At 45.4% G+C, this 12,266-nt stretch overlaps 1 protein-coding gene across 1 annotated transcript in view; it reads right to left on the bottom strand.

Annotated features, from left to right (window-relative positions):
* The window catches only part of KIF26A (kinesin family member 26A), a 174,225-nt gene that overhangs the window by 57,865 nt on the left and 104,094 nt on the right, over positions 1-12,266 (bottom strand). The gene's annotated exons all lie outside the window — the stretch shown is intronic.

Genomic DNA, 12,266 nt, shown 5'->3' with positions numbered 1-12,266 from the left:
CGGGCCGCTCAGAGGCCAGGGTTTCCCACTTGTTGAGGTCCACTCCTAAGGCCTTCAGATCCCTCTTGCAGATGTCCTTGTATCGCAGCTGTGGTCTACCTGTAGGGCGCTTGCTGTCACTACCCATTCTGCCAAAGATCTCCAGCATGTTTTTTCTATAGCCCCAACACATATTGACTGACAACTTCAAGATCAGACTTTGAAGCAATCTAGGTTCCATACACTTTAAACACTCGAAAAATGTCATTCTTCTCTGTCATTAACTCCAACCTTTACTGAACTTTGCTTGGGAGTCTTCAGTCACAGCACTTGCAATTTTTTTTTAATCTACAGCTAAATGGCTTATGCAAAGGAATACTAAGGGCCCAATCCTAACAGAACTAAGCACCACTGGAATCTGTGCACCAGTGGTGCTAGGAGCTTTCCAGCAGTCTCAAAGTGCAACATGCTGAAGTGCGCAGGCTGGCCACTGCTCTGCACAGCAGCAAACTCTGAATGAAGTCCAAGAGAAAAGCAAAAGGCTCAAAACGAAGCAAGATGCTCACTGAAGTGCTCACCAGAAAAACAGCAGCATGCAAGCTGCAGCATAAAAGGGTGTGTCTTCATCCTCACCAATAGGGGAGCTATTACTGAATTTGGATTCAGGCCATAAAGTTTAATAAAGTAGCAAATGCATTAGCAGTGCCCCGAAGATGCTAAATAATAACAAGGGGAGATGCAAAGCTGGTGGAATCCCACATTAAGAAAGTGTGGGACTAAAAGAGTTGGTGGCAGCACCAAAAGCATGTTCCCTTCTCATTTTGCGCTGTTATGAGCTTTAATATGAGACGTAGAGAAGGTATGTTATTAGAGTATCATCTGCGATACCAAGATTAACATATTTCCTGCAAACAGCACCCACGGGCAAGCAAAGTTGGAGCCACTGAAAAGCTGGTCCAACCTGCAGGTTCTACAAGTGCATATTACAAGCACCAAAATGCTTTATATCATTCAGCAACAAGGAGCCAAAATTATTCAAGTTAAGCAGTGGGTGGATTTTTATCACTCAGGCTGTCAAGGCTGTCAGCCCCAGAGAGGCATTACAATAGTTAAATATATAATAGCAGTGAAGAGCTGGAATGTCACCAATAAAAAGGAGACGAAACAGGTGCACGCTGTCAAATTACTGCCTGCTTGGAAAGTCACGATTATCGCTTTAACTACGGAATGCTTCAATCCCCACTGAAGCACAGCTACTGAATGCAACAGCTGCTGTTCCTAGACCTGGGGGGGGGGGGAGATGGTAGGAGGGAAACTATATCAAGGAAACTAAGGAAGGAATTAGGGTAAAGGAGGGGGAAGGTTAAATGAGAAAAACAGAAAATGTGGTTAAATGTACAATCTTTTTAAGATCAGATAAATGAGATGAAACCAAAGTGCAGCAGAAAGAAGAACAAAATTTGCTACACTAAGTTTGCTAAACAGAGGAAGATACTCTGGGAATGCGTGGGGGGGGGCAGAGAGAACCCTGTAAAACCAACAGAGGGCACAAGGAAAGTGAAGATTGCTGACCGAAAAGAGCAGTTGAAAATGAATAAGAAAGGGCGTGGAGTTAAGCCAGCAATCCTTGCAGAGCTGTCATCATGGGGTGCTAGCCCCCCATATGGATATTTCCGGTCCTTTCTTGAGTGTCCAGCTTTCATATCAAAAATTGCTAGATCAGTGGTTCTCAAACTTTTAGCACTGGGACCCATTTAGAATGAGAATCTGTCAGGACCCACCGGAAGTGATGTCATGACCGGAAGTAACATCATCAAGCAGGAAAATTTTTAACAATCCTGGGCTGCAATCCTATCCACACTTACCCAGGAGTAAGCTCCATTGATTATCATTATGAAAAATATATACAGAGTAGTATGTTCAAACCTTCCCCTGGGGGCTGGGGATAAGAATAGGCCCTCAGTTTGGCTGTACTTGTCCTAAGAGGTGACTAAACAGCCACCGGGTAGATGGGACTCGTCAGCCTGGGAAGGCAGCTCATCTGAGAGAAGGAAAACTCTGATCCCAAACCTCCACTGCCTTGTGGCTACATCCAGTTATGGAAAAGGCTTCAGGAGTCAACCTCGAGGCAAAATCCGTAGCCGGAGTCCCTGAGGCAGTTCGTGGCTGAACACAGTCACGTTCTGGCAACTCCTGCGACGCCGCTGGAACCAACCGTATTGGCCTCTGCCTTTCCATTGGACCATTTCAGCGACGTGGAGAGGGGGGATTTGCTGCATGGGTAACAGCCTATCCTCCATACCTACTTTACCCAGGCTTCGCGCACTGGAGAGGACACTCTGTTCCAGAACCAGCATTCAGAGCGTGACACCATAGTCTTCCGAGACTGAAGGATGCCAACAACAATGTTCAAACCACAGATCTGTAGCATTTCCCCAAATGCAGTCACATACAATGGTAGCATCAAGTCTAATATATTAAAAATAAAATACTGAAATGAATGGGGACCTACATCTCAGGTATAAGGCTAGGCTAGGCCCCTTCTTCCTGATAGGCTAGTTTTGCACAGGCAGGGAATTGCCAAGCTAGGAGAACGTTCATTCCTAAAGTGGAGCAATCTCTGGAGGGATGTCCCATGGGATTCTCCTGATTGTGTAGACCCAGCACTTCAGTTTCCATTCAACTCTTTTTGGTTTCTATCCTGGTGGCATTTAATAAAATGAAATAGTACCTCACTTAGGGCTAGCAGAAGTGCCTTAGGGCTCCTACAGATTAAGGTTTCCATCTTTTGTTCAAGAGGAAGAAAAAAAACAGCCCTGCCTTTAACAGATGACTGGCATTTTGACAGACCTGCAGGGCCTTTAGGTTGCAAAGTTTGACTTTCCCTGTAACACTTCACAGCCTGAGTGCAAAGAAGTACCTAGATCAGTCAAGGAGGCACCTTTCTCAATACCCAGACTGTGCCAAAGATTTTCATTTCCAGGACCAAAAATTGCATATGTACATCCATAGATAAGTATTCCAAATACAGTCAGTTCTCATTATCTACTAGGGTTAGGTTCCTGGAAAACCTAGTGGATACCTAATTAGTGGATACTGAATCACTGAGCCTATAAGAAAAATGAGGTTAGGTTCCAGGGGACTATTTTCACGATACACTTTATGGACCTGAATCTTACTTGGAAGTCTTATGGGTCTGGTTGATAGGGATTGCTCATGAACATCTCCAAGAATGGATGCTCCCTCCTCCATGTTGGTTATCCCTCAACTCATTGAAGTTTGCTGACTTAACAACAAGGTCTCAGAGATTAGCAGTGGGGAAGGGGTTGCATCCCCTGTCCTCCTCCTCCACCTCTCTTGGCTCCTTCCTTGGGCTTGCACCAGCCAGAGTATTCAAACATAACAAGAACAGAGTCACAGTTAATGAGAAGTAAGTGGTAATTTTGCCCCTGGAAGATAATCAAAATCGAAGATAACAAATTTGCATATAAACAGTACTGACTTATAGCAAGAGGTTTCCAAAGAGATATTGTGGAAGTGGTGTGGGGAGATAGCAAAACCCCCTCCCCCTGTACTACAACCCTAATCAACTTATACAGGCTGCCTTTTTCAAAAAAGTCAGAAGGTCTAACCATTGATTTTCTGTAAATCTTTAGTTCGGCCCTTTTTTGTGAAAATAAAATGGTTTCCCCTAAAAAAAACTTGTGATCTAAACATGTTGGAATTAGATATACTTTTTAGTCTATACAAGTGGTGCCTCCCTAACCTGTTCCCAGGTTCTGTTCCCAGACCCCTCCTGGATGCTGAATTCCACATCAAATCATGCAGATTTTGGGAACCACCGAGCTCCAAACATGACCAGAGTCTTTCTCCAGAAAACTGGAAGTGCCCTTCTGGGACCTCTGGAGGCCATTCTGAGGCCTGTAAAGTCCATGTGCAGCTTCTATGGGCCTCAGAAGAGCCTCTGGGGACTTCAGATTGGGCCGAATCTGGCTCAGCACAGGTCCAAGGGACTCACATTGAGCCAAATCTGCTGATTCAAAATCCGCAGATAAGAAGGCTTAACCTGTACAGGTTTATTTTTAATGGAACTTGGGTAACAACTAGCCCAATAGCCTTGTTGGCAGCACACAAAACTTTAGACAGACTGATGGATAGATATGAAAGAGCAAATCAAACAGTAATGGACTGCATAACGATGATGAGCTCTAGCCTGGAATCATGCACAATAGAAAAACAGGCAGCAACTGAGTGGAGAACTGTGCTGAGCACTCATAAGAATGGATGGTTGCCCAATGGCTAGACACTCTGTGGTTCCAATGAGGAACCATGATGAGCATTCATTAGATCTCATAGATGCACAATAGCCAACCTGCCTTTCAAGCTTCTTCTTCGTCCTAGCGATTTTCCTGCATTGGTGCAGGGTCCACCATTCTGCAAGCCGGATGCCATCTGGCATGGTCCAGGGCATCTTCTGGGGCGATGTCGAGTGCCCACATGTCTTCTTTCAACAGGTCAAGCCACCGCTTCTTCGGTCTTCCTCACAGACAGTGTCCAGTTGGAGATAGCCGATAGGCTGTCTTCACCACACTCGCCTCTTCGCTCCAAATAACATTTCCATACCAGCGGAGACTTGGCTTGTGCATCTTGTTGGCAATCGACATAATCCCCATTCATTGTCGTACTCCCTCGTTTATGACTCGGTCCCACCGTGTGAGACCGAGGGACCAGCGGAGCATCTTCATTACCATAACATGGAGGACCCGTTCGTGTTTGGTAGGTGCACACTTGGAGCCATACAGGGCAAATGGACAGACAGATGACTGCACCAAGCACCAAGTTCAATTAAATCATGTCTCTGTGCTTTGAAACTGGCAGCAACAATGCACAATAATGACACTAAGGCCTGGACTAACAAGCTAAGAATACAGAAAATTCAATCCTCATAAAAACCATGTATCTCTGAAGGTTTTTGAAAAGACACTTTACCCCGCCTGTTCCCTCCTTCTACACAGAGCGGACAATGATGAGCACTGTGAAGGAATTGACAAGAAGGAATTGACCCTGGAATGCAGAGCTTTTATATTGCTGGTTTAAACTGGACATTAAAACAAAAAAACAAACAATCTAGACCTTAATCTAGACCTCCAATCTCTTGCACATCCAGTTGGGTTCTAACCACTTACTTAGGATAGCTACTATTGTTTCAAACATAAGAAATGCCTACAAGTCCATATAGTGGAGCATCCTGCTTCTCTCTCTGGCCGACAAACATACCACCCTGTGTTCCATGTTCCTTTTCCTTCTTGATTTAGGCCTCCTACCTCTAACCACCTTCCTGCTACTTCGTGCTTTGCTTTCTCTCTCTGCTTCTTGACGCGACTCCCTCCCCCCATGGCACACACACCTTCCCGCTTCCAGATTGATCTCATTCTTTATGCCAATGCCCCTTCTGATCCCATTGGCTCCACATGCCCCTTGTTAACCCTCATCTCCAGGTTTGGATTGACTCTCCCGTTCCCTGCAGCAGTCACCCTCCTGGCTGTGCTTTTCTGTGCTGATCACCATTTGCTCCCATCTGAAATTGCCTGTTTTCTCCCACCCTCCCTCCTGTCTGATCACTCTGTCCCCCTCCTGATATTCAGTCTATTAACCTCCCTGACTTCTCTGCTGCTGTCAGCCTTCACTATCCCTCCCTTTCTTGGCTGCCATCTGCAAACACACATTCAACTCCAGCCCTCCCACCCTGCATGCGGCAGGTCTCTCCCCCTAATCTCCCTTCCCTCTTCCACTACCGTTGTGCTTTCACTACTTTATTATTCTACATATCCTCTTTATTCGCCTCACCAACCCCAGAATGTAAACTCTTCATGGCAGGGAGCCTGTCTCTTCTCTGCTCATAAAACACTGTGGAAAATGCACAAAGCTGTATTAGAGAGGTTAATATCGCTTTTTGGAGACTCATTTCTGATTTTAAGTAAGGAGCAAAAGCTTATTCAGATTATTTCCAGCCAAGGGTAATTCTCCCTCCCCTCAAATGCTAACACAAAACCAAATGCAAGCCAAGCAAGCATTATTTTGTTTGCAGTTCGTTAGAGAGAAGCCACTTTGCTGTCACAGCAATTAAGAAAAACACAGCCCATGTGGAACCACAAGGCAATACAAGATAGCAGTTTCCAAGTGATAATGCTACCTGGACAAAAGATGTTGCTTTCTGCAAAATCAAGGCAAAAGTAAGCCCAGTGGCATAGCGAGAGGGGGGCAAAGCACTACGTTTTGCAGGGAGCATCATCACAGCATGCAAGGGGCCCTCCCCTTCGGAGCCATTCCAGGCAGGGGGGAGCAAAATGGAGGCATACACATCCATTCTGCTCCCCCCTGCCCAGAATGGCTCCGAAGGAGAGGTACCTTTGCATGCTGCAGTGATGCCCCCTGCAAAACATAGTGCTTTGCCCCCCTCTTGCTATGCCACTGAGTAGGCCCAATGGCATATGCAACCCTAGTGATTGCTTGGAATGCTTTTAGAGACTCCAGTGAAATACTGTAGCATGTGATTCAAGAAGATCTCCAAATCTGCACGCAATAATACAAAAGCATGCTTTTCAGATTGCATGATGCAGGTGTTTGGGGACAAAATTACCACAAAGGTAGACCAATCCTTGTCAGAATACCCATATGATGCTAACTTACATGGAGTAAGGCTGCAATCTATATGCATTTACCTGAGTGAGAGCCCCACTCAACACAGTGGGGCCTTAACATTTCCTAGGCATGCATATGATTTCACTGGGGCATTTCACTGGGGCATTTGGTAGGCCGCTGTGAGATACAGGAAGCTGGACTAGATGGGCCTATGGCCTGATCCAGTGGGGCTGTTCTTATGTTCTTATGTTCTTATGTTCACTGTTAGATCACTGGTCCAACTAGCTCAGAATTGAGTACTCTGACTAGAAGTCCCTCCAAGATATTAGGCAGATGTCCTACTACCCAAAATCCATTATATTGGTGATGTCAGAGATTGAATCTGAGCCTATCTATGTTGAAAACATGTGCCCTGCCATTAAGCTATTGTCCCTCCCTCAAGGCACTGTACATTCAAATCAGTTGCATTATGCCCATTAAACACAATCACTGGGAACAGATTTGTTTGTAAGGAAATTCTGCTCAGTTACACCTGTTTGTTTATTTGCACAAAATGATGATATTCATTGATCAGGGAGGGGCAATAGCTCAGTGGTAGAACACATGCTTTTTCAAGCAGAAGTTCCCCAGAACAATCTTTGGCATCTCTAGTAAAGTCTCCTGAGATGCTGGAAAGATATTGCCAGGTTCAGGAGTTATGAATGAATCGTGCAGCGCAATCCTATCTTGCGCTTGAACAGGCAAACCAGGAGGCTTATACTGTATCCAGCTTGAGATAGGGCACCAAAGTGGCTCAGCCAGAGGTAAGGGGAAACTCTTCCCCTTATCCCTGGGTAAGCCACTGCAGCCCCTACGGGTCTCCTCAGACTTGTGCCACCTCCAGAGGTGGTGCAAGTCCGAGGAGAGCAGAGTGACTTGAAGCCGCTACATGCTGCTCGGGAACAGGGGTTGGGATCTGGCACAACAGCCAGATCTCAGCCCGCCTACCGCTTCCCGCTCACAGGACCGCCCTCCGCCCACCCTAGAGCCTTACTTTGGCCAAACTCAGCTGATGGAAGGGCCGCCCCGCAAGACGCCACAGAGGCTGTATTCACATTAGTGCGCTGGCACAGCTTGCTCCCAAGAAGGCGCAAATGTGCTTTACAGCAGAGGGCCTAACTCATGCACCCTCATGCCCACCACAAACAAGGTCACCTCAAGAGTTGTGGGCTTGTCGATGCCTCCAATCAAGAAAACATATTTTAGATTCTGTAGTCCAGCTGGTCACTGGGCCAGATCTGTGTTCAGGAATGGCTATCTAGGAGTAAACATGTAATGTAAAACATGTAATGGATGATGCTTTCTACATAGCCCAAGACACAAGAGCACAGCCATTCTTCACGTGGAGTGTTACGAACACAGCCAAAGTCCTGTCCACCGCCTAAAGACAGAACACCGATCAAAGATGGAAGGTTTTAAAATCTTGGCCAAACTACATGAATGCTTTTGCAACAAAAGTGGGGAAAGGTGAGATTCTGGAGACTCTGTTACAGACCGTGTCTTCTTGCCAGTCAATATCAGTCTGTTCTAGTTTTCAAAAACTCCTTGGTTGCTCTCTTTCCCAACACTGGCTACCTGACATCTTTTGCCAACTGGAAATGCTGGGGACTGAAACCTGGGCCCATCTGCCTGTGAACTCAGGAACTTTGATCTGTTGTTTTCATGGGGCATGTGTTACTTCTGAATGCAGCTTCACACAGCAAAAATTGAGATTTACCACATCTTCAGTACGGGATAACACAAAGAGCCCATCACATCAGGTTGCAGTTAGGTGTGGGGGAATACACTCTATGCAAATGGTTTTAACAGTTGCCCCTCATTTAAATAGACATCCATATTGTCACCTTTAGTAAAACTCAAGGACCATCCCCCATAGAAACTTTCCCTAGAACTCTAGGCTTCTACAGCTCACTTCACAGCCTCCCTTAATTCCCCTTACAGCATCGTTAAAGGGCTAACTCTGTATCTGATGAGTCACAGAATCCATTTGCTTCTAGTGACCTACTTAACTACTAACCCAGTTATCTACTCTCCATCTGTCAAGACGGGTTTTAAATCATGCCAGCTCAACACAAAGCGGCAATGCCAGTTACTCCCAGAGGGTCACGGTGAGTAAATGTTCCTAGCTATTAAATATAGAAAAACGGAGAACTACATCGGCAACTCAATAGGGAAACAATGCCTGCATTTAACAGCTAAACCAAGACTCGGGGTGACAGCTTTCAATGATTTAGCTGCAAAAATATTTCAATGTGGGCTATTTTTAAAATGAGCAGCATGTCTCTGGGCACCTTTGCCCACCCCCTCTGCAAAAATTCTGAAAAGTGTGGCTCATCATGGAATAATGAGGTTTAACAGGTTAGAAGTAATATACGTGTCTTGGATTCTTAATACATCATAACCTTCTTTCATGGAATTTGAATCCCTGTCATTCCAAACTACTGATTTTTAGGCTGATGCTTTTAACACGTTTCTATGGTTACTACCCAAGGTCACATCACAGAAGCCTGGACAGCAAACAGTTCAGAAAGACAAAAGGCAGTTCACATCCTTTGCTGTATTAAATAATGTATGAATGTTAAGGCACTCATGTGGGGAGAGGGGCAAAGACAGACTCGGCGCACCTAAGTCCAGCTGTCTCCTCCTTCATAGGAAGCATGGTAATGCCTTATGAGAGCTTTGACTACTTTTCGCGTGGCACAAAATAAATGACAAATATATATTCTGACCTCCGATCCGCACAGGCAAATCATTTTGAAGTGTGTCGGGGCGATGGAATGAGTCCAAGGAATGAAGACGGCCACAGGAAACATTCCCCCACAGAAATATTCCAAGGCAGGAATAACAATTATGTGAAGCACATTACAAAATCAGAGGGCACCTGAGAAATGAGCTTTCTTGCCAGGGTACAAGCAGGCCCGTCAACAAGGGATGTGATACTGGATGAATGGAGCTGTGCCCTTCCTCTTCCCTGTGCCCAGTTCCTTTTGGGGAGAAACACATCCCAATCTTAAGCATGTTTATTCAGAAATAAGTCTAGTTGTGTTCAATGCAGCCGAATTCCAGGGCCATATAAATAGGACAGTTGTTCTAACATCCATGAGATGGCTGAGTAAGACTGATCATTGTACTTGGGATAGAAAAGGGGTTTCCTCCTAGTCCAGTGATTCCCAAAATTTTTAACTGGCAACTTGCTTGACCTACAGAGACACTGGCTGTGGCTCCCCATTAGGGCTGCAATCCTATACACTGTATATGGCAGTGGGATTTTTGTGGGGATTCCACAGCTCCCCTGGCTAGTTTCCGCGGTTCCCTGGGGAGCCACGGCTCAGTTTGGGAACCACTGCCCTAGTCCAAAAGGCAAGAGATCTTAGGAGTTGCTTTTTCTTATCTAGGTGACTTGTGTCTCTTCATCCAGGAATGTCTTCAGCTCACAGTGTGATATTCAGGCCATAGTGCACTGGCAGAGCAAATGTACCAGGAGAAGGTCTCAGCTTCACGGCATCTCCATTTACAAGGATCCCAGGTAGCAGAACCTGGAGATAACTCTGCTTGAATTTCAAATCTGACAGATTTTTTTTTAACATCTCTCCATGATTTCCCCCTCCCCCCACAACATCTGCAAGGAACAGAGGCTGATTCATATTAGGATCTCACTTCAGGTGGAAGGGGATAGTTTAAACAGCAACTCCATACTAGTCAGCCAAAGGTACAAAAAAGCCCCAACTTGACATCACTGATCAGATCTCCCATGTTTCCCCCCTCCCCCAAAGGTAAAGCATCCACTTTACCACTTTCAAAGGTAAAGTATCCACAGGGAGCCTAGTTTATTTTCTTTCAACAAATTTATATCTCACTTTTCTGCTTTTATAATATCCAAAGTGGCTAATCAAAAATGGAAGAAAAAACAAAGACAGCAAAAATTCAGTAAACTACCAGGAAGCGGAGGGAAACAGCTAAAGCGACAGGGAGAAGAACTAATTTTAAACACTCATTTAATAGTTTAGGTCTGTTTTTAGTATAAACCAGGGATCTGGCCACAGATCAAAGCGCTGATCACCGGTGCTTTGAAATCCAGAGATGGCACCCTCCCGAAGACCCCCCCTAGCTCACCATTCCTAAATAGTACACAAGTTATTTAAAGCCCTCTGCCAACTGTGACCCCCAGTTCACTGTGAATAGCCAAATGAACAATTTATCGGAACTAATTGAAGCATCTGAGCCTCAAAAGGAAAACACATTAGTCATTTAGCGGTTGTGCTAATATTGCAATGCTTCTCTTGCCGTTTCATTAGAGGCACACCGCTCCAATAGCCTAATCATATGCTCAGTCACTGCTCAATCAGTATCCTGAGTCCTGACAAGCTGTCCTGCCAGGCCTACAGCTGATAAGGTGCCTGCTCTCCCAGTCACCTCAATTATTGACTGTATTTTATGGTGAATCTAATGGCCAAATGCTTATCAGCAAACCATCAGGTGCCTGTAATAGGAGAGTGACCCTCAGTTTATATGTACCATTACTGCTCATTAGCGAATAATTAGATTCTTTAATCCGCAACTCAGAGGCATGCAAATATGACTGAGCATCCTGACAAGAGAAACGGTCTATGAAAGGCTCCCTTTGAAGAGAGAACACACTGAAGTACAGTTCTGGGCATTTGCACACTGAGAGCATAACATGTGCAAAGCCACTGATGGGCTCAGAGCTGCCAGAACAGTGCAACGCGATTTTGCTTTCCCTTTATACAGCCAGCGGGTCAAGAAATTGGTTTCAATGATGCAAGCTCAGGTATCTCATGAATAATACTATTGTCACCTCCCTTCTATTCACATTTTAAAAATACAATATGCTTAACTTACTTACAGCCCAATCCTATCCCTAGTGGCGCCGCCAGGAGCAGATGGCCAAAATGGCTACCACTGTATCCAGTGGCACTGCAGCTTTGTCTCCTTCCCCGACGAAAGCCCCAGACCCCACAATGGGGTTTCTCAAGCCTATGTTGTCTGTTTTGCCAGAACAGGCTTGACAGCATCTGTGTCGAACTTTGCAACCCTACATGGAGGATAGGGTACGGCAGAGCAGGGCTCTACCAGTCCTACCCCGCCCAGAAATTTGAGAGGGGGACAAAAGGTGATATAAAGGGGACATGGTGGCGTGGTGGGTTAAACCGCTAAGCCAATGAGCCTGTTGACCGCAAAGTTGGCAGTTCGAATTCACGAAACAGAGTTGCTTGTCCCAGCTCCTGCCAACCTAGCAGTTCGAAAGCATATAAAAATGCGAGTAGATAAATAGGTACCACCTTGTTGGGAAGATAACGGCATTCCATGAGCTTAGGCGTCTAGTCATGCCAGCCATTGACCATGGGTCTAGTCACATGACCATGGAAACGGTCTACGGACAACGCTGGCTCTGACTTAGAGATGAGCAACTTAGAGTTGAACAGGACTGGGCTTAATACTGGGGGAAACCTTTACCTTTAAAAGGTGATATACAAATTCAGTAGCGAAAACAACAATAAATGAATAGACAAACCCACCATATCTGATGAGTTTGAGCTGGCATCTGCAAAAGGAGAACAATTAGCTTTTGCTCTGCAGACACTGAA

Source organism: Tiliqua scincoides, chromosome 1, assembly GCF_035046505.1.
Source record: "Tiliqua scincoides isolate rTilSci1 chromosome 1, rTilSci1.hap2, whole genome shotgun sequence".
Classification (NCBI taxonomy): Eukaryota; Metazoa; Chordata; class Lepidosauria; order Squamata; family Scincidae; genus Tiliqua; species Tiliqua scincoides.
This window is presented reverse-complemented; position numbering and strand designations above follow the sequence as displayed.